This window comes from Callospermophilus lateralis, chromosome 3 (assembly GCF_048772815.1).
Source record: "Callospermophilus lateralis isolate mCalLat2 chromosome 3, mCalLat2.hap1, whole genome shotgun sequence".
In the NCBI taxonomy this organism is placed as follows: Eukaryota; Metazoa; Chordata; class Mammalia; order Rodentia; family Sciuridae; genus Callospermophilus; species Callospermophilus lateralis.
This window is the reverse complement of record NC_135307.1, coordinates 42,743,112-42,769,846: the sequence shown is the minus strand read 5'-3', so window position 1 is coordinate 42,769,846 and position 26,735 is coordinate 42,743,112. Positions and strand designations below refer to the sequence as shown.

At 36.5% G+C, this 26,735-nt stretch overlaps 1 protein-coding gene across 3 annotated transcripts in view; it reads left to right on the top strand.

Moving 5' to 3' along the window:
* Strn3 (striatin 3) overlaps positions 1–26,735 on the top strand; it is a 91,130-nt gene that overhangs the window by 1,490 nt on the left and 62,905 nt on the right. The gene's annotated exons all lie outside the window — the stretch shown is intronic.

Here is a 26,735-nt window from a genome sequence, read left to right as displayed (position 1 = left end):
TTGAGTTTCAAAATTGCTGCATCTTTTTTAAAGGTTTAATTTTTAAAATATTTGTGTTTACTTTTAAACCCCTTTCCGGGTTAAATCTAAACATGCATCTAAATAGTGTTGCACTTTTTCTTCATACATACTTAGGGTGTAAGCATTATTGTTCATTGTCACATATACCTATGATGAATAATTAGGAAGATGTGTTGAAAGAGGAAAGGTTAGATTTATGAAGAAAGGATGTCCTCAAATAAATATGAGTCTCTTCAGTTTGATTTTGATTGACTTTACAAAGTGGGTGAGGTTAGACTTAAAAAAAAAAAAAGTAAAACCACTTACATTTTGACACTTTATATCAATTCATTGTTTTAGATTTGTGCATTGCTATACTCTTGGGCTTTAAAAAAACGGGCTTTAAAAAATTTTCAAAGGACTTAAATTTACAAAAAACACAGGGAATTTTTACTTATGTACAGTCTGCTTTGGAATACTTAGAATTCGTGTAGTTCTGTTGATATACAACTATATGGGACGCTATGCTGCTAACTGTTTTGTGTGAGTAGCACCATCGTAGTAGTGCATCTATTTTAAAAAGTTGCATTGAGTTTTGGGTCCACTGAATAATAGTCCCGCTAGTTCCTGATGCCATTTTTTTTGGATCTTTGTGCTGTTGTACGTAAGTTTTGATTTTAACAGTTTTCAAGGTAGTAATTGCATTTGTCCTTCATAAGTTTCATTAATGTGAGGAGCTGAGAAATGTCTAAATTACTAAAATCTTTGCATTAATGAAAACTATATTGTCTGCTTTTTCTTATTTCTCCTCTCCCTAACAGCATCATAAAAGTTCTTTAAGGAAGATTCCTTTTACTTGCTTGCTTTCAGTTGATATGTGTGTGTGTGTGTATTTTGTGTATGTGTGGTTCCAGGAATTGAACCCAGAGGTGCTTACCCACTGAGCCAAATCCCCATCCCATTTTATTTTTTGAGGCAGGAGCTTGCTAAATTACAAATTGCTGAGGCTGGCTTTGAACTTGCCACCCTCCTGCCTCATCCTCCTGAGCCTCTGGGATTACAGGTGTGTGTCACCACACCTGGCTGATCTACTCTGATACAACCATTTTAATATTGTGTTGAAGAAGTATTGATAAAAAGTTTGTAGGTTCTTAATTTTTCCCCCCCAGGGATTTCCTTATTTCATACTGATTCATTGGAATAAAATGTTCATGATTGTGTTTGCGTGGTTTTTTTGTGTGTGTGCTGTATTTCTTAAAATTTTTTAATTGAATTAATAGGGTTTCAGAAAGTTTGGTTGAATATTGAATTTGCTTTAAGTGCCTTCAATTATAATAAGATTGTTTGTGAGGGGCTGGGGTTGTGGCTCAGCGGTAGAGTACTAGCCTAGCATGTGCGAAGCCCTGGGTTCAATCCTCAGCATTACATAAAAATAAATAAATAAAACAAAGGTATTGTGTTCAACTACAAGTAATAAAATAAATATTTTATTTTTTTGTGAGATGCCTATTTAAAAATTTATGTGTTGAATGTGTGTATAAAATTTATGTGTGAAAATGTATGTGCTGTTTAAGTGAAACATCAGTGGATTTATACTATAAGCTTAAATGTTTTACGAAAACATAGGAATAATGCACCCCCTACCATTGTTATATACTATTGTGTGTGCACTGATCATCTACATATGTAATTCTTTGTTTTGGATACAAGATCTGACTCATTTGTCAGGAAGAAATCGTGGGCTCAAGCAATCCTCCTACCTCACCCTCCCAAGTATTTGGGACTATATGCATGTGCCACAATGCCCAACTCAACATAATTTTTTAAAATTCTTTTTAGATACATGATAGTAGAGTATATCTTGATATATATACAGTATAACTTATTCTAATTTGGATTCTATTCTTGTGGTTGTACGTGATGTGCAGTCATATATTCATATACAAGTATAGGAGAGTTATGTCTGATTAATTTTGCTGTCTTTTTCTATTCCCCTCACCTCTCCCTTCCCTTCATTTCCCTTTATCTAATCCAGTGGGCTTCTGTTCTTCCCCATCTTCACTCTCCCTTGTGGGTTAGCATCCATGTATCAGAAAGAACATTTGGCCTTTGTTTTTGTTTGGGAATGGCTTATTTCACTTAGCATGGTACTCTTTAGTTCCATCAATTTACTGCAAATGCCATAATTCCATTTTTCTATATGACTGCGTAATATTCATTTGTGTACATGTACGCATTTTATTTATCCATTCATCTGCTGAAGGTGGGCACGTAGGCTCATTCCATAGCTTGGCTATTGTGCTTTTATAAACGTTGATGTGGCTGCATCATTGAAGTATGTCCTTTGAACATATGCCGAGGAGTGGGATAACTGGGTCAAATGGTGGTTCCATTCCCAGTTTTCAGAGGAATCTCCAAACTGTTTTTACAGAGTGTTTGTACCAATTTGCCAACCCACTAGCAATGTATGAGTGAACCTTTTTCTCCAGATCCTCATCAACATTTACTGTTAACTTGTATTCTTTTTTTTTAATAATATTTATTTTATTAGTTGGACACAATATCTTTATTTATTTATTTTTTTGTGGCGCTGAGGATCGAACCCAGAGCCTGGCATGTGCTAGGCGAGCGCTCTACTGCTGAGCCACAACCCCAGCCCTAACTTGTATTCTTGATAATTGCCGTTCCGACTGGAGTGAGATGGAATCTCAATGATGTTTTAATTTGCATTTCTCTAATTGCTAGAGATATTGAACATTTTTTCATATATTTCTTGACCATTTGTATTTCTTCTGTGAAGCGCTCGTTCAGTTCCTTTGCCCATTTATTGCTTGGGTTGTTTGTTTTTTTTTTGGTGTTAAGTTTTTTTGTATATCCTGGATATTAATACTCTATCTGAAGTGGCAGGTGATAAAGATTTTCTTCCATTCTGTAGGCTCTCTGTTCACATTAATGATTGTTTCCTTTGCAGTAAAGAATCTTTTTAGTTTGATACCATCTCATTTATTGATTCTTGGTTTTACTTCTTTCTTGGGGAGTACCCGATTGAACTCGGGGGCACTCAACCATGGAGCCACATCCCAGCCCTATTTTATTTAGAGACAGGGTCTCACTGACTTGCTTAGAACCTCACTTTTGTTGACTTTGAACTCTCCATCTTCCTGTCTCAGTATCTCCAGATACTGGGATTAAAGGCCTGTACCACCACAGCTTGATTTTACTTCTTGCACTTTTGGAGTCTTATTGAGGAAGTTGGTTCCTACTTTTGGGCCTACTGCTTTTTTTTTTTTTTTTCTAGTAGGCACAGAATCTCTTTGTCTAATGCCTGCATGTGTGATTCATTTTGAATTTCCAGTTTTCCTTGCACCATTTGTTGAAGAGGCGATCTTTTTTCCAATGTATGTTTATGGCACCTTTGTCTAATATAGCTGTATTTATGTGGGTTGGTTGCTATGTCTTCTATTGTTTCATTGGTCTTCATGTCTTTTGTTTTTGTTTTTTTTTTTTTGTCTACACATATTTTTAAAGTATTCATTGAAATTGTTCCATAGTGAACATGAAAAGGTTAAGGTATACCTTATTTTGATGTAGAATCTTATATGTAATTATATTGTCCCTAGCTTTGGAAAAGATATTAAAATGAAACTTTAGAATACTGGGCAAGGTGATGCACACCTGTAATCCTAGCATCTCCAGTGGCTGAGGCGGATTGCAAATTCAAAGCCAGCCTCAGCAACTTCTCGACACCCTGTCTCAAAAAATAAAAAACAGATTGGGATGTGACTCAGTGGTTAAGTGTCCCTGGGTTCAATCCCTGGGACCAAAAAGCGTAAATAAATAAGTAAACTGTAAAATGAAACTTTGCAGTCTACTTCTTTTTTCTGTATAAAGAATATTGGGAAAAGTTTTGTCTTAGAAACTTGGAACAAAACCAACAGATTATGTCTTAAAACCCTGTAATGCCTTCTTACCTTGGACTCCACAAAGGTATAAGTCAGTAAGGTTTTCAGACAGTGTTTCCCAAACTGGACTGCCAGTCACAATCACTCTGTGGAATTTTAAAATATATGTAGACATTTGTCTTATCTTCTAGAGATTTTGGTTGATTTGATCTAGGGCTTGAAAAAAAGTGGAGTATTCATGGATTTTGGCAGTGAATGTTATTTTAAAATTATAACTGCCATTCAATCCGTGTTATAACCTTATGAAGTATGTATTCATATTTACAAATGAGACAAATTTAGATAAGTAACTTTCCCAAGATCCTCCAGCTGTAAGTATTGCAGCTCAGATTTGAAACCAGGTTTGTCTGATTTCAAAGACTGCATCTTATTACCCCTGTCTCCCACCCCCCACCCCCCACCCCCTTTTTTTTTTGAGTACTGGGGATTGAACTTAGGGATGCTTTACTGCTTAGGAGCATTCCCAGCGCCCCCCCCCCCCCCCCCCCCCCGCTCCCGTTTTTGAGTCAGGGTCTCACTTAGTTGTTGAGGTTAGCCTGGAACTTCTGATCCTCCTGCCTCAGCCTCCAGAGACTCTGGGATTACAGGTGTATTCCACCACACCCTGCTTATTACCATTCTTGAAATCACTGTTTTATACTGTCGTCTTAGTTTTTTTTTTTTTTTTTTTTGCCTTGTTGAGGATTGTACCTAGGGCATCAGCTTGCTAGGCAAGTAGTCTACCACTAAGCTACCTTCCTGTCCCCTTAGCATTTTTTATAGAAATGGAATTTGCCTTATACTTTTGTGTTTAACTTTATGTGGCATACACTAACTGAATACATTTTAACAAAGTTTTATTGAGCCCCCATGAGGTGCAGGCCTAGTTTATGCTTTTTGCAAATATATATTTATATATTCCTCTGAAATTGGTAAAATGTGCTTTTGGTACATAAAAAATACTGTTTGCCAATCAGTAGACATTTGACATAGCTAACAAAAATATGAACAAAAATATAATGATGTTGCATAGCTAATACATAGAAAATTGTCCAGGAGTCTAATGAATCGCTAGCAAATATGAAATTTTTAATTTGTGTTTTCGTATTCTGGCATACGGATTGGTAATAACGTGACATGATGCTGCCTAAGGATTTTTAAGTTAATAGGTATTTGCTTAGACATAATTTGATTTCTTCATTTTTAAGGCTGGGGCAGTGTTTCCCTTGTACTGTTTTTTGTTTTGTTTTGTTTTTTGGTACCAGGAATTAACCACTGAACCACATCCCCAGCCCTGTTTTTCTGTTGTTGTTGTTGTTTGTTTGTTTTAATATTTTTAGTTTATTTTTATGTGGTGCCAAGGATCGAACCTACTGCCTCAAGGCAAATGCAAGGCAAATGCTCCACCACTGAGCTACAACCCCAGCCTTCCAGCCCTTTTTTTAAAAAATGTATTTTATGTAGAGATAGGGTCTCTCGCTAAGTTGCTGAGGCTGTCTTTGAACTCAAGATCTTCCTACTTCAGCCTCCAGAGCTGCTAGGATTATAGGCATTCAGTCCTGGGGATTGAACCCTTGGTGTGGAACTTGCTAGGCAAGTCCTCCATGACTGAGCTACACCTCTTTTAAAATTTATTTTGACACAGGGTCTTACCAAGTTGTCCAGGCTGGCCTTGAAGTTCCTTCTGTCTCATCCTTCAGAATAGCAGGGATTACAGGCATGTGCCACACTGTGCAAGTCTCTAGTCTGCTTTTTTGCTTTACTTTTCCCTTGATCGCTTTGCAGAAAACTGTTTTCCTGTTGGTAATTGATCTTCACATAGCCAAATCCTGTGTCCTTACTCACCATATGCAATAACCCACACTTTTCTGTAGTTGTTTCTTTCTCAAAGTTGTATATATTTAGCTTCCACTCTATCATTCCTCATTCTTCTTTTGGTCTACATTTATTTTATTTTTATGTGGTGCTGAGGATCGAACCCAGTGGCTTATGCATGCTAGGCGAGTGCTCTACCTCTGAGCCATAACCCCAGCCCTACTATCTTAATAATACTTAACATTTACTGTTTCCTAAATGTTATTCCAGTGCTTCAGTATTTACCCATTTGAATCTTAAAACAACCAGTGAGATTAGCACAGTTGTGGTGTCTTTTTTTTCTTTTTATATTCTCTCTCTCTCTCTCTCTCTCTCTTTTTCTTGGCATTGAAATATTGAGGATTAGTTGTTACTTATCAGCCCAATATCATGCAGCGAGGAGGCATCAAAAGCAGAACTTTAATTGAGGCCTTCTTCCAGAAGCCACGTTCTTAGCCAGAATTACATTTTCACTTCCAAATGTCCCAGGCACATTTCTAACTCTGGTTTAACTTTTCTACCTCAAATTCAGTACATCATTCAGTTGATCTCAAGTGCTTGCCTCTTTCCCCCAACAAAGCATACTTGTTCATTCTCCTTTATTCCTTGTCATCATTAATGTTATCAATAACCTTCCAATTACTTGGTACTAGAGAGGTATCTGGTCAGTCTGAGTTTTATTCTAATTATTTTTTCCAGTGAATATATTTGAGTGCCACTTTGTGTTAGGTGTTGGATATGTAATTATGAATGAAACAATGACTTTGTCCCTATGGAGCTTATACTCTAGAAATGTGCATTGGCAAATTAACAGTATGTTGAGAATGATGAGAAACCTGTATATGATAGGCTTTCAGGTAATTGCTAGTATTTATTGAGCACTTGATTTATGTCAGACATTAAGTTTTTCAGTCAGTGTCTTAGCTCACTAAAATTCTTGTAATGCTCCTAACAGGTATACTTTTAGATCTGGGAATACCTAAACATATAAAGAACATTCTATTTGGAAGCAATGTCATTAGCTAAAATTCTAAAGCAGGAAAAGAGCTTTACTGAAAGTGTGTGACCCTGGAGTACAGTGATTCAGAGGGTCATGTAATATAGCCTCACTATTCGAAAAATAAATTCTAATTCAGCAATTCTTAATTTGGGGAGATTGCAGTCCTCTTTGCATATACAATGAAAATTATGGAGCTTCTTAGTTTTTTTTTTTTTTTTTAAATGGGTTAAGAAAATTTGCCTGGAATGTCCAATATGCCTGACTACTAACCTAAAGAAGTAACCCTAATTTAATTTGCACTTTTCACTGTTACCACTGTTTTAATTCTGGGTATTCTTCCAGCCTGAATTCAATAGGATAATTTCCTTCCATCCACTACTTCTTTTTTTGTCCTCTATATTACAAATATTGTATTATGTATAGCCATTAATAGTTCATTTTGGAGAGTTTTGCACATACTGTGGCCTCCCGCAAACCTGTCACTCATCTTAAACAGTAACAACTTATGACCAGTCTTGTTTTACCTGTACTTATATCTGCTTCTCCCATTTATTTATTTATGGTAACGGAAATTGAACTCAGGGGCATTTGCCCACTGAGACATATCCCCAGCCCTATTTTGTATTTTGTTTAGAGACAGGGTCTCACTGAGTTGCTTAGCACCTCGCTTTCTTTGAACTCGTGATCTTCCTGCCTCAGCCTGCAATCCTGGAATTATATGTGATGCTTCTCCCCATTTTGAAGCAAGTCCCAGAATCATATAGTTTCACCTATGAATTTCAGTATATATCTAAAAGATAAGAGCTTTAAAAAACAACTGCAATATCATTATTGTAGTTGTATACCACATATTTGAGATTAATTAGTAATTCTTTAATATTTTCTAACATTCAGTGTTCAGATTTCCGATTTTCTCAGTTATCTGAACAAGTTTGTTTGAATCCAGATCACACATTGTGATCACACATTGTGACACTCCCATCCCCCTTTCTTCCTTCCTTTGGTACAGGGGATTGAACCTCTAGGGGTACTTTACCACTGAGCTGGATCCCCAGCCCTTTTTATTTTTTAAAATAATGTCTCAGTGGGGGGTGTAGCTCAGCGCTTGCCTAGCACATGTGAGGCACTGGGTTGGAGTCTTAGCACCACAGAAACATAAATAAAGATATTGTGTTCATCTACAACTAAAAATAATTACCAACAACAACAACAAAAAGACGGGGTCTCTAGGGCTGGGGTTGTAGCTCAGTGGCAGAGCACTTGCCCTAACATGTGGGAGGCACTGAATTTGATCTTTAGCACTACATAAAAATAAGTAAGATAAGGCATTCTGCCCATCTATAACTACAAAAAAAAAAAAAGAAGAAGAAGAAGATGGGGTCTCTAAGTTGCTAAAGGCCTTGCTAGCAAAGTTGTTGAGATTGGCCTGGAACCTGTGATCATCCTGACTCAGTCCATCTTGTTTGATTTGTCATTGAACTAATCAGGTCTTTGTTCCTAGAGTCTGGGTTTTGTTGACCACTTCCCTGTGGTGTTTTGTTGTCTTACTTATTTTCCTTGAAACTTAGTTTGTTGAATCTAGGGGCTTAATCAGAATTTTTTTTTTTTTCTTTTTCTGTCTTTGGGAAGTGATATTGGAGGGAAAGATAACTTTCTACATGATGATGATATATGTGGTCTTACGTCAGAAGGCACACAGCAATTTTTGTGTGTGTGTGTGTGTGTGTGATGTTAGCGGTTTGATACTAATTTGATACTAGTGCTTGGGAGTGGTCATTCATTAGGACCACCCTTAATTTAAAAAAATCATTAAAAATTGATATCATTCACATAATATAGAATTCAACCTTTAAAGTATACATTTTTGTGGAGGGTTCAGTATGTTTCACACTCATTAGTAATTTCAGAGTATTTTCATCACCCCAAAAAGGAACCCTGCATCTGGCAGTAATTAGTCCCAGTTCTCTCCTTCCTTTAATTACCACTAATCTGTTTTCTGTCTATGGATTTGCCTATTCTGGACATTTCTGAAAGTGGGATAATGGAATATGTGGCTTTATCATTCATTCAGTTAGCATGATGTTTTCAAGTCCATCCTTGTAGCATATAATAGCACTTTATTTCTTTTAGGGGTGTGTGTGTGTGTGTGTGTGTGTGTGTGTGTGTATGATATATATATGTATGTATATGTATACTATATATACATATAGTACTACATATGTGTGTATGTTTATATATATATATATATAAAACATACATATGTGTATATATATAGTACTGGCGATTGAACCCAGGGGCACTCAGCAACTAAGCTACATCCCCAGCCCTTTTTATATATTTTTTTAGAGACAGGGTCTTGCTAAATTGCTGAGGCTGGCTTTGAATTGTAATCCTGCCTCAGCCTTCTGAGCTGCTGGGATTACAGGTATATGCCAAATAATATTGTTTTGTGTGGGTATATTATATTTTATTTATGATAGACATTTAGATGATTTACTTTTTGGCTGTTATGAGCTTTTATGTAAATTTTTTGTGGGCATACGTTGGGTTCAGTTTCTAGGTCATGTTTAAGTGTGTGTGTGTATGTGTATGTATGTGCACGCGCATGCAAACACACTGGGTATTAAACCCAGGGCCTGTGCATGTGTGGCAAGCATTCTACAAACTGAGCTATATCCTCAGTCCAATGTTTAGTTTTTTGAGGAACTGTCAACTGTTTTTCAAAGTGTACTACTTTACATTCCTACCAGTAATGTTTTAGGACCATCCTTTTTTTCAACTTTGCATTGTATTTTTATTAATTTTTTTTCTTTTGCAAAATGCTTTTCCTGTAAATTTATTTAATTTTCTTTTGATTCCAAATTGTGTCCTCTTTCCCTTTTTTTCCTTCTTTCTTTTTATTTTTTGGTACTGGGGATTGAACCCAGGAGCACTTAACTACTGAGCCACATCCCCAGCGCTTTTTTATATTTTATTTCGAAACAGGGTCTCCCTGAGTTACTTAAGGCCTACTAAATTGCTGAGGCTGGCTTTGAACTCACAATCCTCTCCTGCCTGAGCCTCCTGAGCCTCTGGGATTACAGAATTGAGAACACCTCACTGGCTCACTCCTCTTCTTCTTTCTAGCAAACAAGCACACTTTCTTTCTTTGTTGCCTTGTGGTCTGTTATTTATTTATTTATTTATTTTTAAAGAACAGTTTTAGGTTTACAGCAACTTTGAATGCAGTTTCCAAATAATCCTTTCCCCCTCGTTCTCCAGCATCAACATTCCCTCACTTCAATGTGGTACAATATTTACAGTTGATAAACCAACACTGACACTTTTAACCTCACCCAGAGACTGTCTACCTTCATATAGGATAGTTTGTTTCACTGCTCTAAAAAATCTTTACTTCATTTGGAGTTGCTGGGATTATAGGCATGTGCCAATGCACCCTGCACAGTTTTATTTTGTATAGTTATTATTTTTAATTTTCTGTTTCTAGTACATTGAAGCCACTTCTTAGCAAAAACTTACTGGTTTTGAATATGCTAGAACTTTTTGTTGGGTTTTATTTAAACATACTGTGTTGTTTGATTAGTTAGAAGAAAACATTACATGTTTGTATAAAGAACTATTAATAACACTTGTTAATATTTAATGAGAGCTTTCTCTGTTAGAATCATTCTGATTTTCACCTCAACCCTATGTCATAGGTAATTTCCATTTTAGAGAGAGAAAAGTATGGACAGATCTTTAAGTAACTTGCTCAACATGAAATATAGTAGGTAGTAGAGCTGTGAGCTGCTGGGTTGTTTTTGACCAGTATGTAATGCTGTCTCAAGGTTCAGTATTTGTGATACAACATGTTATAAACTGTATTCTCCAGTGGGCTGGAGATATAGCTCAGTTGGTAGAGTCCTTGTCTTGTATCCACAAGACCCTGGGTTTACTCTCCAGCACCACAATCAATCAATCAATAAAATAAACTGTATCCCCTGTTTTTTGCTTTACTTTTTAAAATTTTACATATCAGAGATCATTCCAAATTTGTAAATAGAGCATCCTCACTGTGTGGATGCTCTTTATTTGCTGCATGGTATTCAGCAAGGCCATACTTGATTTAATTAGTTCACTGTTGCTGAACAGTTGTGTTAAATTTTCATAAAACACTGGTGTGAGCAACCAGCCTTTCATTCTTTTTTCACTCATGTGAGAGTAAAGGGCCTGATACATAACAGGTGTTACCTGAAGTTGCTGAGGACAATTCATTAAAAATGAAATGAGACGCTATCTTGTAATTTTTGTGGCATTTCTTAGGGGGAAAGCCCACAGAATGGAGAATATGTATTGATATTATATTACTACACTTCCCCATTTCCTCGTTTGACACTGGGATGAAATCAAGCTTCCTGATTTTAGTATAAGATGTTAAAAATAATCCATCTACACACTCCTCCAGGGAAATGGAATATCAGGGAAATAACAACTTCAGTTAAAATGAATCAGTGATTGGGGTTACTTTTTGCCTTCAAAATGGATAATTTTTATGAAGGGTGTTTATTGATAAGTCAGTGCTTAGGATATGCTAAAAAGCATAGTTCCTGGGAATGGGGTTGTAGCTCAGTGGTAGAGTGCCTGCCTAGTATGTGTGAGGCACTGAGTTCAATTCTTAGTACTGCGTATAAATAGAATAAAGGTCTATGTTTTTTTTTAAACATAGTTCCTTGCATGCACAAGACCCTGGGTTCAGTCCCCAGCACGACAACAAACAAACAAACAAACAAAAGCATAGTTCCATATTATGTACCACAAATCAACTATATTTAAAAAGTATGTTGAAAAAGTACAAATATTTATGAATATTTTGTGATTTTTTTTTAGATGATGAGATTATTGGCAACTTTTAATTTTTTATTTAAAAATTGCAAACATGATAAAGCAGGTATTTACTCTTATTACAATTAAGTTTCAAGAAATGAACTGTTTCTATATGCTAGTATGTAGTCATTGTTGGAAAATATTTTGCTACAAAACAGCAAAATGAGCCATGGTAACGGTGTATGGTGGCGCACTAAGGTAATCCTGAGGCTTGGGAGACTGAGGAAGGAGGATTAGGAGTTCAAAACCAGCTTCAGCAGTTTACAGAGGCCCTCAGCAACTTAGTGAGACCTGTCTCTAAAGAAAATATAAAAAGGACTGGGGATGTGGTTAAGTGCCTCTGGGTTAAATCCAGCCCCATCCCCCAACAACAAAAAACTAGCAAAATGAATGCTTAGTATTTTCAGTGAATTCATATATTACTGTTTCTTTTCCTCATTTCCTATTTTACTGGTTTGTTTAAAAACTGGCACATACTGGGGCTGGGGATGTGGCTCAAGCGGTAGCGCGCTCGCCTGGCATGCGTGCGGCCCGGGTTCAATCCTCAGCACCACATACAAACAAAGATGTTGTGTCTGCCGAGAACTAAAAAATAAATATTAAAATTCTCTGTCTCTCTCTTAAAAAAGAAAAAAAGAAAAGAAAAGAAAAACTGGCACATACTATTAGAATGCTTATGGCCAAAATAGTTGTCCTCTACTCAGTCCATCTCTCTCTGGTCCAACTCTCCAGAAGCACAACTACTTTTAACACTTGTGATATTTATTTCCATATTTTAAATAAAATAAAATACTTACAATCTCTATTTAAAAAATCTCTGGCAGTGTTAAACATTACCTTTTTTGGCGCTAGGGTTGGAGCTCAGTGGTAGAGTGCTCACTTAGCAAGTGTGAGGCCCTGGTTTCGATCCTCAGTACCTCATAAAAATAAATAAATAAAGGTATTGTGTTCACTACTAAAAAATAAATATTTTTAAAAATTATGTTTTTGACTTCTTGTTATATGTCAGAAGATTTGTGAAACCTTTTATATTTCTTTTCATATCCCATTGTATGAAATTAGTGTTTTCATTATTACGACTATGTATATAGTAATTCTTAAGATACATACTGTAGGCTGGGGTTGTGGCTTAGAGGGAGAACGGTTGGTTGCCTAGCATGTGTGAGGCACTAGGTTCAACCTCATAAAAATAAAACAAAGGTATTGTGCCCACCTACAACTAAAAAATAATTATCTTTAAAGATGTATGCTGTAATCTCTTTTTCTTTTCTGTTTATTTTTCTTGTTGTCTCCTTTTAAAATTTGCTTAGTTTTCTATGTATATATTGCTGTATTTCCAAAGACCGTACAACTGTCAAGGTTTTCAAGCTCTTAAAGACATTGTCCTACTATCCTTCCTCTTGTGTGTATGTATAGAGGGGAGGGTGCAACTTATCTCCAGACTATTAATCCCCTTCCTCTATTGTAGACTTTTTGTGACTTGTTATAGTTATTGTGTAATGCTTTCCTGCTAGGAATTTTTTCTTTGGTGGGGGGTACCAGGGATTGAACTCAGGGGCACTCATCCTGAATCAACTGAGGCACATCCCCAACCTGAGTCAAAACTGAGCCACATCCCCAGCCATATTTTATATTTTATTAGAGACAATGTTTCACTGAGTTGCTTAGGTCCTCACCATTGCTGAGGCTGGCTTTGAACTCACAATCCTATCACCTCAGCCTCTCTAGCAGCTGGGATTACAGGAATGCACCACCATTGCCCTGCTGGGAATTCCTTTTTAACTGGATCCTTTCTTGGTTTATTCTTTTATATTACCAAAGTACAGGATCTAACAAAAGTTGCTTAGAAGTTAAATTTTAGGAACTTGAATTCTTGAAAAATGTCTCTTTTATTCTCACACTTGATTGGTAGTTTGGAAATAAATCTCCATTAATTTTTCAAAGCCATTTCTGTTGTCCTTGAACTTGTTTCACTTTTTTTTTTTTTAATTTATTTATTTTTTTTTTTTTATGTGGTGCTGAGGATTGAACCCAGTGCTTCACACGTGCTAGGCAAGTATTCTTCCACTGGGCCACAACCTCAGCCCCAACTTTGTGTTACTTTTGAAGAGTTTGTTTCCATCCCGATATTTTTTTTGGGGGGGCGGCGGGGGAGGGCCTACTGGGGATTGAACTCGGGGACACTTGACCACTGAGCCACATCCCCAGCCCTATTTTGTATTTTATTAGACACAGGGTCTCACTGAGTTGCTTAGTGCCTTGCTAAATTGCTGAGGCTGGCTTTGAACTTGCAGTCCTCTTGCCTCAGCCTCCTGAGCTGCTGGGATTATTGTGTGTCACCACGCCCAGCCTGATTTTTTTTTTTTTTTAATGTTTTTCTTTAGTTGTAGGTGGACACAATGACTTTATTTTTATTTATTTTTATGTGGTGCTGAGGATCGAACCCTGTGCCTCACACATGCCAGGCGAGTGCTTTATCACTGAGCTACAACCCCAATCTCTTTTTTTTTTTGTATGTGTGATTTGAATTTTTCCTGGTGTTTTCTTTTTATCTAGGGGTCCTGAAATGTCATAAAAATGAATAGCATGTCAGGCACTGAGAGGATATTTTTACTGCATAGACTATTATTTCTCAGTAGAGGGAATACTTCAGGCATTTAGGTGGAACATTTTTGTGGCTTTTAGCAGCATTTTGGAACATTTTGACTGGTTTTTAGCATGTCTGATTCCTCGGCACTAAATAACATTACAAATGTCCCCAGACATTTCCAAATTCCAAGTGTCCCCTAGGGAGAGAGAACTAGCCTAATTCTTTTTTATTTTTATTTTTATTTTATTTTTAGTTGTTGATGGACACAATACGTTTATTTTGTTTGTTTATGTGATGCTGAGAATCAAACCCAGTGACTGACAGGGGCTAGGCAAGTGCTCCACCACTGAGCCACAACCCCAGCCCATAACCTAATTCTTGAAGCATTGTTACAGTCCCAAGTTCTTAGGATAGTTTTGCTCAGGAGATGTTGAACTTCCTGTGATCTTAAACTTTTCCTTTTCTCTTTTTAAAAAATTCTCTTTTGGGCTGGGGCTATAATTCAGTGGTAGAGTGCTTGTCTAGCATATGGTACTGGGTTTGAACCTCAGTACCACATAAAGGTTCTGTGTCTATCTACAAGCAAAAAAAATTGGGGAAAAGTGTCAATTATGTGTCACAGCCAACTTAAAAAAAAATTCTCTTTTGATCTATTTTCTTTTTCTTTTTTCTTTTTTGGTACTAGGGATTGAACCCAGAAGCATTTAACTGCTGAGCCTCATCCCCAGCTCTTTTTTTTGTTGTTGTTGTTGTTGTTCTGATTTTGTTTTAAAGAATTAAATGGAATTATTTTCGTATTGAAGTTGTCTTTTCCTTAATTGGTGGCTTCCTCTGAATTTCTTTCCTTTTTTCTCTTCTCAGTGTTTGCTTTGTATCATTGGTGACCACTGACTGTTCACATTTAAGAGTAGGTATTGTAGTTGTGAATTTTGGCTCATTTCTAAAATATTCAAATTCATTTTTGTTTCCATCCTTCAGATGCCTGTTTTTATTTATTTTTTCTTTTTGAAGAGTATTGGTAGTGATCTTTAATGATATTTGCTTTATTATTCTTATAGGTTTGTTTTCTTAAACCTTTTGATATTTATAGTTGATCCCTGAGTATTTCTCACAACTGCCTAAGTAGACTTCTGTTGATTTCAGATATCCATCCTTGTGCTACATTTTGTTTAGAGCCTACCTGTAGGATAATAATTTCTGTGGAAGTTTTTTTTTTTTCAAGTTTCTTGTTTTAATGACTGAATCTTTTCAGAATTCTTTTTCTTATTTATTTGCTCTAGTATTTGATCACTGTCTCCTTAGATTCTTTGAACTTTTTTTTAAATAATTTTTTAGTTGTAGATGATCACGATACCTTTACTTTTGTTTGTTCATTTTTATGTGGTGCTGAGGATCAAACCCAGTGCCTCACACATGCCAGGTAAGTACTCTACCACTGAGCCACAACCCCAGCCCAGATTCTTTGAACTTTTTTTTTTTTTTTTTTAAAGAGAGAGTGAGAGATGAAGGGAGGAGGGAGAGAGAGAGAGATAGAGAATTTTTTTAATATTTATTTTTCAGTTCTTGGCGGACACAACATCTTTGTATGTGGTGCTGAGGATCGAACCCGGGCCGCACGCATGCCAGGCGAGCGCGCTACCGCTTGAGCCACATCCCCAGCCCCTGAACTTTTTAACATATATTTTAATTTTCCAATTTTTAAAATGTAGCTATGGTGCTTTGGGGCCCTGTACAAGAAATCTCCCTTTCCCACCATGTTTTCCTTTTTAGAAACATTATGGTTCTATGTTTTGCATTAAAGTCTATGATCCAGCTTGAATTTCTTTTTTTTTTTTTTTTTTTTTTGGTTCAAATTTTTATAATGTTAAAATATGTAGGACACAAAATTCAGTACCTTAACTGTGGAGAGGGTGATTTGAATCATGGTGTTTCTGACTGTCTTGTGGCTGTATTTTCTCCCGTTGGGGACTGTCTTTGTGAAAGTGCAGCTTAAGATGGCCCAGTTGTTATGGTGACACCTGCCTGAGGAAACTGCAGAGGCTCAGAGTTACCAGACAGGACTTTGAGTTCAGGCACCAACTCCCAGGAATAGAGAATTCTTTTTTTTTTATTTTTTTTTTATTTTTGGTGCTAGGGATTGAACCCAGGGCCTTGTGCATACAAGGCAAGCACTCTACCAACTGAGATATATCCCCAGCCCTGAATAGAGAATTCTGAGCAAAACAAGATGACCCTAATGTCTAGCCAGTCCTGCATCCTTCAGATTGCCTGCTTTGCTGAAACTTTCCCACAAATAACCTTTTAATGAAACCTAGATAATAAATGTGCTGAGCTAGCTCTGGATCAGTCAAACTCAATCAATTTGGCTACCCACTAGCCCCACCTTTTTCTGTGTGTGTGTGTCTGTCTTCATCTCCCATCACCCCTCATCTGGTATTTCCTTAATTAATGGCTGCAGCTGAGATGAGAGGGCCAGGACACTTAACCAGTATACTTTATTTATGTATGTTATTATGCAACTGTTACCACCATCTATCACCAGAACACTGTATCTTGCAAAACTGGAAACTATACCCATTAAATAGTAACTCATTTTCCCCAGCCCTTGGAAACTACCATTCTACTTCCTGTCTCTCAGATTCTCATTTTTACTACTATAGGTACCTCATATACATGGGCTCATTATAGAATTTGTCTGTTTGTGACTGGCTTTTTTCACTTAGCATAATGTCCTCAAGGTTCATATAAATTGTAGCTAGCCTGTGTCAGAATTTCCTTTTTAAGGCTGAATAATATTCCATTATATCTACATGCCACATTCTGTTTAACTGCTCATCTGTTAGTAGACACTTGGGTTACTTTGCTTTTACATTTTAACTATAATAAATAATGTTGTTGTGAACATGAAATTTGAAACCCTGCTTTCAATTCTTTTAGTATAACTGATATTTGATAAAGAAATTGGTAAATTCAGTGCTTAGAGGATGCCTGCCTTTTTCATTTGTATGTACTCTTCTCAAAATCTGAATGGGTTATTCAGTTCTTATTGATATTTTTTAAAGAAAAAATTTAACAGTCTTTTTTTTTACATTATAAGTGCATGATTTTTTTGGTAGATGGTTTCACATGAGGTCACTTGATGGCTGATTTAAAGCTACAGTGCCTATTCAAATATAGGAGAATTTGAATCTGAGACGTTAATTTCAACACAAGCACCCAAGGCAGCTAGGTACTTTGTAAACCTTCAACTCTACCACCTATGCCTCTTGCTCAGCAGATGTCTTTACCTTCTATTTAACAGAAAAATAAAATCTCATCAGATGGGAAGTTCTTTATATTCCTGTTACCAAATCTACAAAAACATGTGCATGTTTGCCCTTTTCCGAATACTGTTTTTAAAGTGGAAATAGCATTCTGTTTTGTTTTTAAAGACTTATATTTTATGTGTTACAAGCTTTAGTTGAAAAATCACAGAGCAGTCTTATTCATAAATACAACAGCATTTTCTGTTCTTAAAAGCTCATTGCTACTAGTTTTTCATTGACTGTTTAGCACCTGCTGTATACCGGAACTCTAAACAAAATAAACTCTTCTTGTCCGATTGGAGTTTTAAATTCTAGTGGGTAGAGAAAGAAAATAAAGTTTGTCAAATGGTGGTAAATGCTGTAGAGGAAAATATAGTAGAGAAAGCTGGTAAAGAATGGATTGATGGGCTGGGGTTGTGGTCAGAGGTAGTACGCTCTCCTAGCATGTGTGAGGCACTGGGTTTGAGCCTCAGCACCACATTAAAAATACAATAAAATAAAGGTATTGTGTCCACCTACATCTAAAAATGTTTAAAAAATGGATTGATGTGTAAGAGATTACTTTGTGTGTGTGGGGGGGGGGAGGTACTGGAGGTTGAACCCCGTCCTTGTGCAATTTTGGCAAATACCCAAGCACTAAGATGCATTCTCAGCCCTTTTTGGTTTTGAGACAGAATCTTGCCAAGTTTAGGGCCTTGCTGAATTGCTGAGGTTGGCCTTGATTGAATTTGTGATCCTCATGCTTTAGCCTCTGAAATTGTTGCAGGAACCACCATTCCTGCACCAAGACATTACCATTTAAACAGGATCCCTGGGGAGGAACTCAACTGCTGAAGATTGGATACTTTGTGTTTCTCTTATCTCCATTACTGCCTTTTATTTTAATAAGATATTTTCTAGTATGCCATTTGCAAAATTTATTTTGGTACAGGGGATTGAACTTAGGGACTTGTACAAGGAAGGCAAATGCTCTACCACTATGCTATGTACCCAGCCCTTTTTTATTTTTTGAGACAGGGTCTTGATAAATTGTTCAGGCTGCACTTGAACATGTGATTCTCCAGTATTAGCTTCCCAAATAGTTGGTGCATGACATTGTGTGTGGTTTTACTTTTTGTTTTTGGTTACTTTCTTAGTGGCTGCCCTGGAAATTACAATTAACATCTTAATGAACAATTATCTAGTTTGAATTAATATCTATTTAATTACAATCGTAGATTAAAAACTTTTTTTTCTATAGAACTTCATTCTCTTCCTGGTTCTTTGTGCTATTGTTATCCTACAAATTACATTTATCTGTTGTATACCCTGCCGACACATTTCTAATTATTGCTTAATGCAGTTCTTTTAAGTCAGGGAAAAAAAGAATTATCAAAAAATACATTTACACTCTCTTTTATAGTTTACTATGAAGTTACCTTTGCTGTTGCTCTTTGTTTTTTTTTTTTTTTAATGTGGATTAGAATTACTAATGTCCTTTACATCTGAAAGACTTCCTTTAGTATTTAGATTTAGAACAAGTCTAATGAACATTTTTTCAGTTTTTGTTTATTTGGGAATACCTTAATTTCTGCTTCATTTTTGAGGGATACTTTTGTTGGATTAGGCAGTCTTTTTTTTTTTTCTCTCAGCTCTTTGAATATATCATCTCATGGCCATCATGGTTTTTGATGGGAATTCAGCTGTTTATTTTGGGAAAATTCTTTGTATGTGAGTCACTTCTCAGTTTTTTCAAGAGTGTTTCTTTTTTCCATTGGCTTTGACAGTTTGATTATGGTATATCTTAGTGCGAATCTCTTTTGAGTTTATTTTGTAATTCATTGAGCCTCTTGGATGTGTAGATTAATGTTTTTCATCAAATTTGGGGAAATTATTTGACCATTATTCTTCAAATATGCATTCTGGCCTTTTTCTCTCTTTCCTTCATTTCCATTATGCATATATTGGTGTATATATACTTACTGGTGTTCTACAGATTTCTGAAGCTTGTTTATTTTTCTCATTCTTTGTTTTTTCTTTTTCTCAGATAAAATAGTCTCAGTTGACCTCTCTATAATTTGACTGATTCATTCTTCTGGTTGTTTGTATTTGCTGTTAAGTTCCTCTGTTGAGTTTTTCAGTTATTTTATTAATTCTTGAATTTCTATTTGGTCATATGTATATATAATTTAAAGTCTTAGTTTGGTAGATTCAATGTCTGGGCTTTCTTAAAAAAAGTTTATATTAACTATTTTTTCCTCTGTGTATATGCTGTTGTTGTTTCCTGCATGCCTAGTAGTTTCTTGTTGAAAAATAAACTTTAGCAGTGCTGGAGATCAAACCTAGGTCATGCTACTCAAGCGTTCTACCACTGAATTACATCCCTAGCTCCACATTTTTTTCTTGTAAATAACCTGGCAACTCTGCAAATCAGATTATCCCCTTCCTTGGGATTATTTGTTGTTAATTTTCTGAACTAATTCTGTGAAGTTTTTTTTATTTGGTCATGTGTGTTTACTAAAGGTTCTGCACAGTTAGCTTAGTGGTTAAGCTAATGAATGAGCAGAGAAGCTAATGAGTGAACAAAGATGCCAAAGGTTCTATGTATGTTGGGACATGCCTTTAACAGTGAGGCAATTTATAGCTCTGCTTTAGCTTTCATTTACCTTTTTGCCTGTACAATAACCTCAAGATTAGCCAGAGATTAGAATTCAGGTCTTTCCTGAGCAAATGAACGATACCTGTGGCATGACTTTCTAGAATCCCATAATATGTTGGAACTTTTCAAAGTCCCTTACAGACATCTAATTCCCCTCAATTTTCCTATTAAATAAGCTTTTTAGTTACTGTTTTGCTTGTCCCAAATGTTATCTACCACCTCATGCAGCCGAAATGTTGGACAATTGCCTCTGGTTGTTTTTGACAAAAGGTACCCATAGAAAAGCCCGTTTGCACTGGAGAGTTCAGTGTAAGTTCAGATAAATAAAATTTAGCTAGTAGAGTCTTCCAGGGAACCACCAGACCTGTCAAATGAAGGAGCTCCAACTCCATTCTGCCCTCTCTAGTGGATGATGTTTTTTATGGCTACCAGGGAATTAGGAATAAATAAAATAAGAATAGGAAGAAAAAATACCACGAGGTTGTTGTACTTACCAAGATATAGCCGTATTTGTTGTATAGACATTCCTTAGATTGTTTGGTTGTTAGGTTCTGAATAGTTAATTCTTAAATTTTTTGCCAGTGTTTTCGTTGCTTTTATGAAGCAGTAGATTTCAGAAGTCTTTATTGTGTCATTTTTGCTGAAATAATCCTGTGATGTTGTAAAGCAAGCATGGGAGTGACACTAACCTTAATAAGAATGTGTGGATTCCTTCTCCAAGCTCAGGAGGATTCAAGAGAACCTGGGTGTTTATTGTATTCTTTTATGGATTGTTCAGTCAGGTGAGGAGACAGAGGAGGTTTGGCAAAATAGAGTTTATTATACTCTCAGGTCTTGTGGACAGGAGGCACAACACATTGCACAAGTGGTGGTCAGGATGGAAAGAGGTTAGGCCAGAGCCTTTTTGGGGGTTTCCACCTAAAAGGCAAGGCAGGCGCTGGGGCTGTAGCACTGTATAAAAATAAACAAATAATGAAGGCGTGCTGTCCATTTACACCTACCAAAAAAATTTTTAAAAAGGCAAGGCAGGTGTAGGCTATAGTTAAGGATTGGCTAGTTTTGATAATTTTTAAGGGTTCTAGGACACAGTGGTGTTTCTGGTTGTCTGATGTCAGGCTCTAAGATGACTAAGGCAAAAAAGTTTTGCCTCAGGGTGAACAAGCCTGGTAAGAGGAAGTAGCTCTGGATTGGTTAGTTTTGTCTATCAAAAGCAACCCCCTGTTAAGCCCTTGCTATCTCCAAGAATTGTCTTGCACTGGGAGAGGTACTTTGCCTGGCCAGAAAGGTTTTCTTTTCACTTCCTGTGTGCCTTCCTTTCCTCCTCCCAGTCCTGGAGATTGAACCAAGGATGCTCTACCACTGAACTACATTTCAAGCCTTTTTTATTTTAAAGTCTTGCTAAGTTGGCCAGCATGGTCTTGAACTTGTGATACTTCTGCCTCAGCCTCCCAAGCAACTGGGTTTATAAGTATGTGCCACTGTGCCTGGCTATAGTTAATTTACTTTATAATTGTCCTCTTTCAATACACACAGGTCTGCCTCATTTTTTTTTTTTTTAACAGTTCAACAGTGTGTGATAGCCACAACCTCATTTAAAGCCTGCTTTCTTACACCATTCTCTCATCAATGGTTGCAAGTTTGATTGATAACTGTTAATCAGCTTTACATTACTGTGACAAAATACATGAGGTGGATCCACTTAAAGGAGGAAAAATTTATTTTGGCTTTTGGTTTCAGAGGTTTCACTCCATGGTCACTTGGTTCCATTGGTTCTGGGCCTATAGCCAGGCAGAACATGATGGGTAGCACATTGTGGAGTAAAGCTGCTTACTTAATGGCATCAGGGAAGCATGGTGGGAGGGGAAGGGCATACCTTTCAGGGGTATCCCCTTGCAGTGAAGCCCAACTTCGTAAAGTTTGTACTACTATCCAGTGGTGCTATAGGCTGACAACCAATCCATTAGCACATGGCTTTGGAAGGGACATTTCAGATCCAAACCATAACAGCTTGGGGTAGCTAACTGAGGTGGCATTTAGTATGTAGGATATTTATTAGGGAATGCTCTTAGAATGAAGAAAGAAGGCAGAGAAGACAAATTGGGTTGCAGTTGGAATATCGACAAAAATCTGTTGGTCCTCCTTGGGAATTCTGCAAATGAAATAGCCCTTAGAGTTGTCCTAAGGTGGGGGAAGGGGCCAGACTTTTATGCTCCTGTTTTGATCTGTTGTTGGATGAGAGGGCCCCTTGGGAACACAGCTGAGTTTAGCCGAGACAGTTCCTGAAGAGAACTGACAGCTGAGGGCTGTTTTCCAGTAGCATTCCCAGCAGCTGGACAATGAATCCTTCATTCCAGAGGGGGCTGAGGGCAAACATATCAAGGGTGTCAGCTAATAATATCCTCATATGCTTCTTCTAATTAGGATTTTCTTCTTTTTTATTTTTTAAAATTACACTTTTCCGTTTTTTTCTTTCTAGTGGCGAGGGGTTGAATCCAGGGGTACCGTATCACTGAGCTACATCCCCAGTCCTTTTAATTTATTTTTAATTTTGAGACAGGATCTTGAAAAACTACTGTCTGGCTTTGAACTTGTGATTTTCCTGACTCAGCCTCCAGAGTCAATGGGATTATAGGTGTGCACCACCACACCTGGCTAGAATTTTCTTTTTTTTAATCATTAAAAAAATTTTTAGTTTTTCCCATGAGAAAGCTGAAAAATATAATTCTTTAAATTTCTGTACATTTTTACTGAAGACAGTTCTTCCTAACACAATTAGGAGTTGTTTTGGTTTTATTGGGTATAAATGATGAATGAACCATTTTAGTAATGGAAATGTCATTGTGGAGTCCTAAAATCCTAAGCATAGAAATTGAAATTCATAGCTAGCAGATCTTAAAAAGACATCTAATTTGGCCCTCTCATTTGGCAAAGGAGGAAACATGGAATAAGGGTTATAAAGCTAGTTAATGATGAGAAAGGATTAGAATGTAGATCTGCAAACATCCAGGCTAGTGTTTAATGCCTTATTCCCTCAATTAATTTCCTGTAATTTCTAAGATGACAGCGTTAGAGTTCTGAAACTGAGCAAGAGTATTTTTTTATGGCTTTTACAGTCATCGTGTTGCTCCTGGGAGGTGTTAAACAATATGCAGAAGCTTCAGTGACAATGATGATGGTAGTCAACTTCTGGAGCTATACCATTTTGGACAGATGATTCTGAGTTATTTTTAACCTTCCTGGAAGATGATTCCACAGTTAACTTTGGAAACTTCTTCCTAATGACTATGACTTATCAGGTAATGGAAACTTCACTATTATTTGCTGGCACAATCATGCAATGAATAAGATTTTAAAAGAGGTTTGAAAGTGCTCTAGAATTAAAAAAATAATAATATTGTAGTTTCGGTTATGAATTTTATTAAACATATTCTAGATTATCTGTATCATAATTGTCCCTTGATTCTGGGATCATAATTTACATTTGTATTTATGTTTGTGGTGATTGCCAACTAACAGATACTATTTTGATTGTTGAGGGCTAATGTTAATGAATAGAATAGAGGCAGACTTAAGATACTTTCCGGTTAATGAAACACAAATTATTCTCTTAACATGTGGGGTTAATATTTTGTAATAATGTGAAACAAATTTCATTCCTTATTATGAGGCACTCAGTAGTCCTAGAATTCTATACTTAAAGAAATCTTGTGGTGAGGCAGCTGGAAACATTTTTGTGTGGCAAGGACATATTTAAATTAAAAAAAACCACTCATGTTTATAAGTGTTATTTGTTAAATTGAATTTTTGGGGGGCCAATTTTGTTTTTAAATTTTAGTTCATTTGGTTTTATGTTTTTTTTTTTTTTTTAAAGAAAGAGTGAGAGAGTGAGAGAAAGAGAGAGAATTTTTTAATATTTATTTTTTTTTAGTTCTCGGCAGACACAACATCTTTGTTTGTATGTGGTGCTGAGGATCAAACCCGGGCCGCATGCATGCCAGGCCAGCACGCTACCACTTGAGCCACATCCCCAGCCCCATACAAAAATATTTTTTAATTTTAGATTCAGATAAGGCCCATTTAAAGCATAAGTTTACAATGTAGTAATAAAGAAGGACAAGTAAATTCTTAACTTATGACAAACACTAAAATATTTTATTTTTATTTATGTTCATTTCTATATTTTTCTATTCATACCAGTCTGCCGCTTGAGCCACATCCCCAGCCCGGTTTTATGTTTATATAATACCTTTATGCACAGTTTATTTCTAGTTTTGTTTGTATAGGTTTAAAAACCCTAAGATTAAAAATAATTTATGTGGATATTATATAAAACTGTGAAAACATTTCTCCTCTATGAAGGGATCTATATATTTCTCAAGTGTAAGAATCTGTCTCCAGAATTCTAAATTAGTTTAAAGAAGTTAATGTTAGGCTACCTATAGATACCCACTTGAAGTATATGAAAATTTCAAATATGCTAGTCATATTTTATGTGTGTGTGTGTTTAGGCAGCAAGGTAGGAAAACAGAGACCCCAATGTAGAAAACTATTGTTGTAAATTGTAATAATAGAAAGTTTCTTTGGAATAAAGCATCTGATGCCGTAATGTACTTTTAAGAAGATAAATTTTAGTATTGAAAGATTCATACTACCTCTCATGACTCATGTTATATCCCCCTACCCCCACTCCTCCCCTCCTGTGAATCGAACCTATGGCCTTGAATCCACTAAGCATACAGTGAGTGAACTACTACCCAGCCCCATATTTAATTCTTTGGAATTGCTTAACTCTTTTAAGTGAATGTTATAATTTGGGGAAAAAAAAACACTTCATGATTTGTTTTGTTTTTTTGTTTTGTTTTTTTTTTAAATATTTATTTTTTAGTTTTCGGCGGACACAACATCTTTGTATGTGGTGCTGAGGATCGAACCCGGGCTGTACGCATGCCAGGCGAGCATCGCTTGAGCCACATCCCCAGCCCCACACTTCATGATTTGTTACATGAGTTTGAATTTTTACAGGTTGCTATTTAGTGGAATGTAGGTATTTGTAATCAAACTGATAAGATCTTCCTGTTAAATCAAGTTTTGGTTGCTTGTTTTGGGTGAGGTACATAACCTGTGGTTTATTCACTATTTATTTAGAGACAGTCTCTAAAATAATAATAAATGGAGTTGCTTAGGGCCTCACTAAATTATTGAAGCTGGCTTTAAACTTGTTTGAACTCATGATCCTCCTGCCTCAGTCTCTGGAGCTGCTGAAATTAGAGGTATGTGGCACTGCACCTAGGCTGAGCATTCTTTTTTATGCTTGTTGACCATTTGTATGCATATCTTCTTTGAAGAAATACCTTTTGTTTTTGTTTTTATTTTTTGGTGCTTGGGTATTAACCCAGGGGTGCCCTACCACTGAACTGCATCTCCAGCCCTTTTTATTTTTATTTTGAGACAAGTTCTCTCTGAGTTTCCCAAGCTGGCCTTGATCTTGCTACTGCCTCATTCTCCTCAGTAGCTGGAATTATAGGTATGCACCACCATGCTAGATGTAGACTCCTTAAATTGGAGTATTTGGGGGGTTTTTGTTGTTGTAATTCCCTTATACTATTGTCTCTGTTGTTGTTAGAATGTCCAAAAGGGTTCTCCGTAAATGTTTTTAGTGGTCATATGTTTCATCATGTGGACTGATATATTCATGTAGAGTTTTATTGCTCTTTCGTATTAGTACATTTTATAACATGGCTTATGTTAACCTTCCAGCTTTATTTCCCTTCTCTCTCCTCTCCCTTTCCCTACCCCCAAACATTAAAAAAAAAAAATTAAGTTCTAGCCGTTCTTTCTCTAAGTTGTTCTCCAGATCTTCACACATGCTGTTTCCTATACATGAAATTCTTCCTCTCCTATTTGATCTGACTTACACTCTCTTCAGGTCAAAGCTCAATTGTCATTTTCTCTGGGAAACCATCTTTGAGCTTGTAGGTATAAATCAGGCGTTCCTCTTATGAGGTTTCCTTTATTATGCTCTTTATTAAGGTACATAATGTGATCATCAAATTTTTATTACTTCACAAAATATTTGAGAAATTCAGTCTAAACAGAGGAAAGATTTAGCAGGACCGTGGGAAGTTGTGGTGGACACCTGTAATCCCAGCAGCTAGGAAGGCTGAGGCAAGAGGATTGCAAGTTTGAGGTCAGCCTTATCAGTTTAGCAAGACCCTGTCTCATAATAAAAAACAAAATCAATTGGGTTGGGGCTGGGGCTGGGGCTGGGACTCAGTGGTAGCGTACTTGCCTGGCATGTGTGAGGCACTGGGTTCGATTCTCAGCACCACATATAAATAAATTAATAAATAAAGGTGTGTCAACAACTTAAAAAAAAAAGATAAGGTTATAGTTCTGTGTTAAAGTGCCCCCAGGTCAATCACCAGTACCAAAAAAAGGTGGTGTATGCAGGGTTATTTTGGCTCATTGTTTCAGAGGTTTTAGTCCAAAATAGAAGAACTCCATGGCAGTGGGAGCATGTGATGGAGGAGGCTGCTCACCTTCA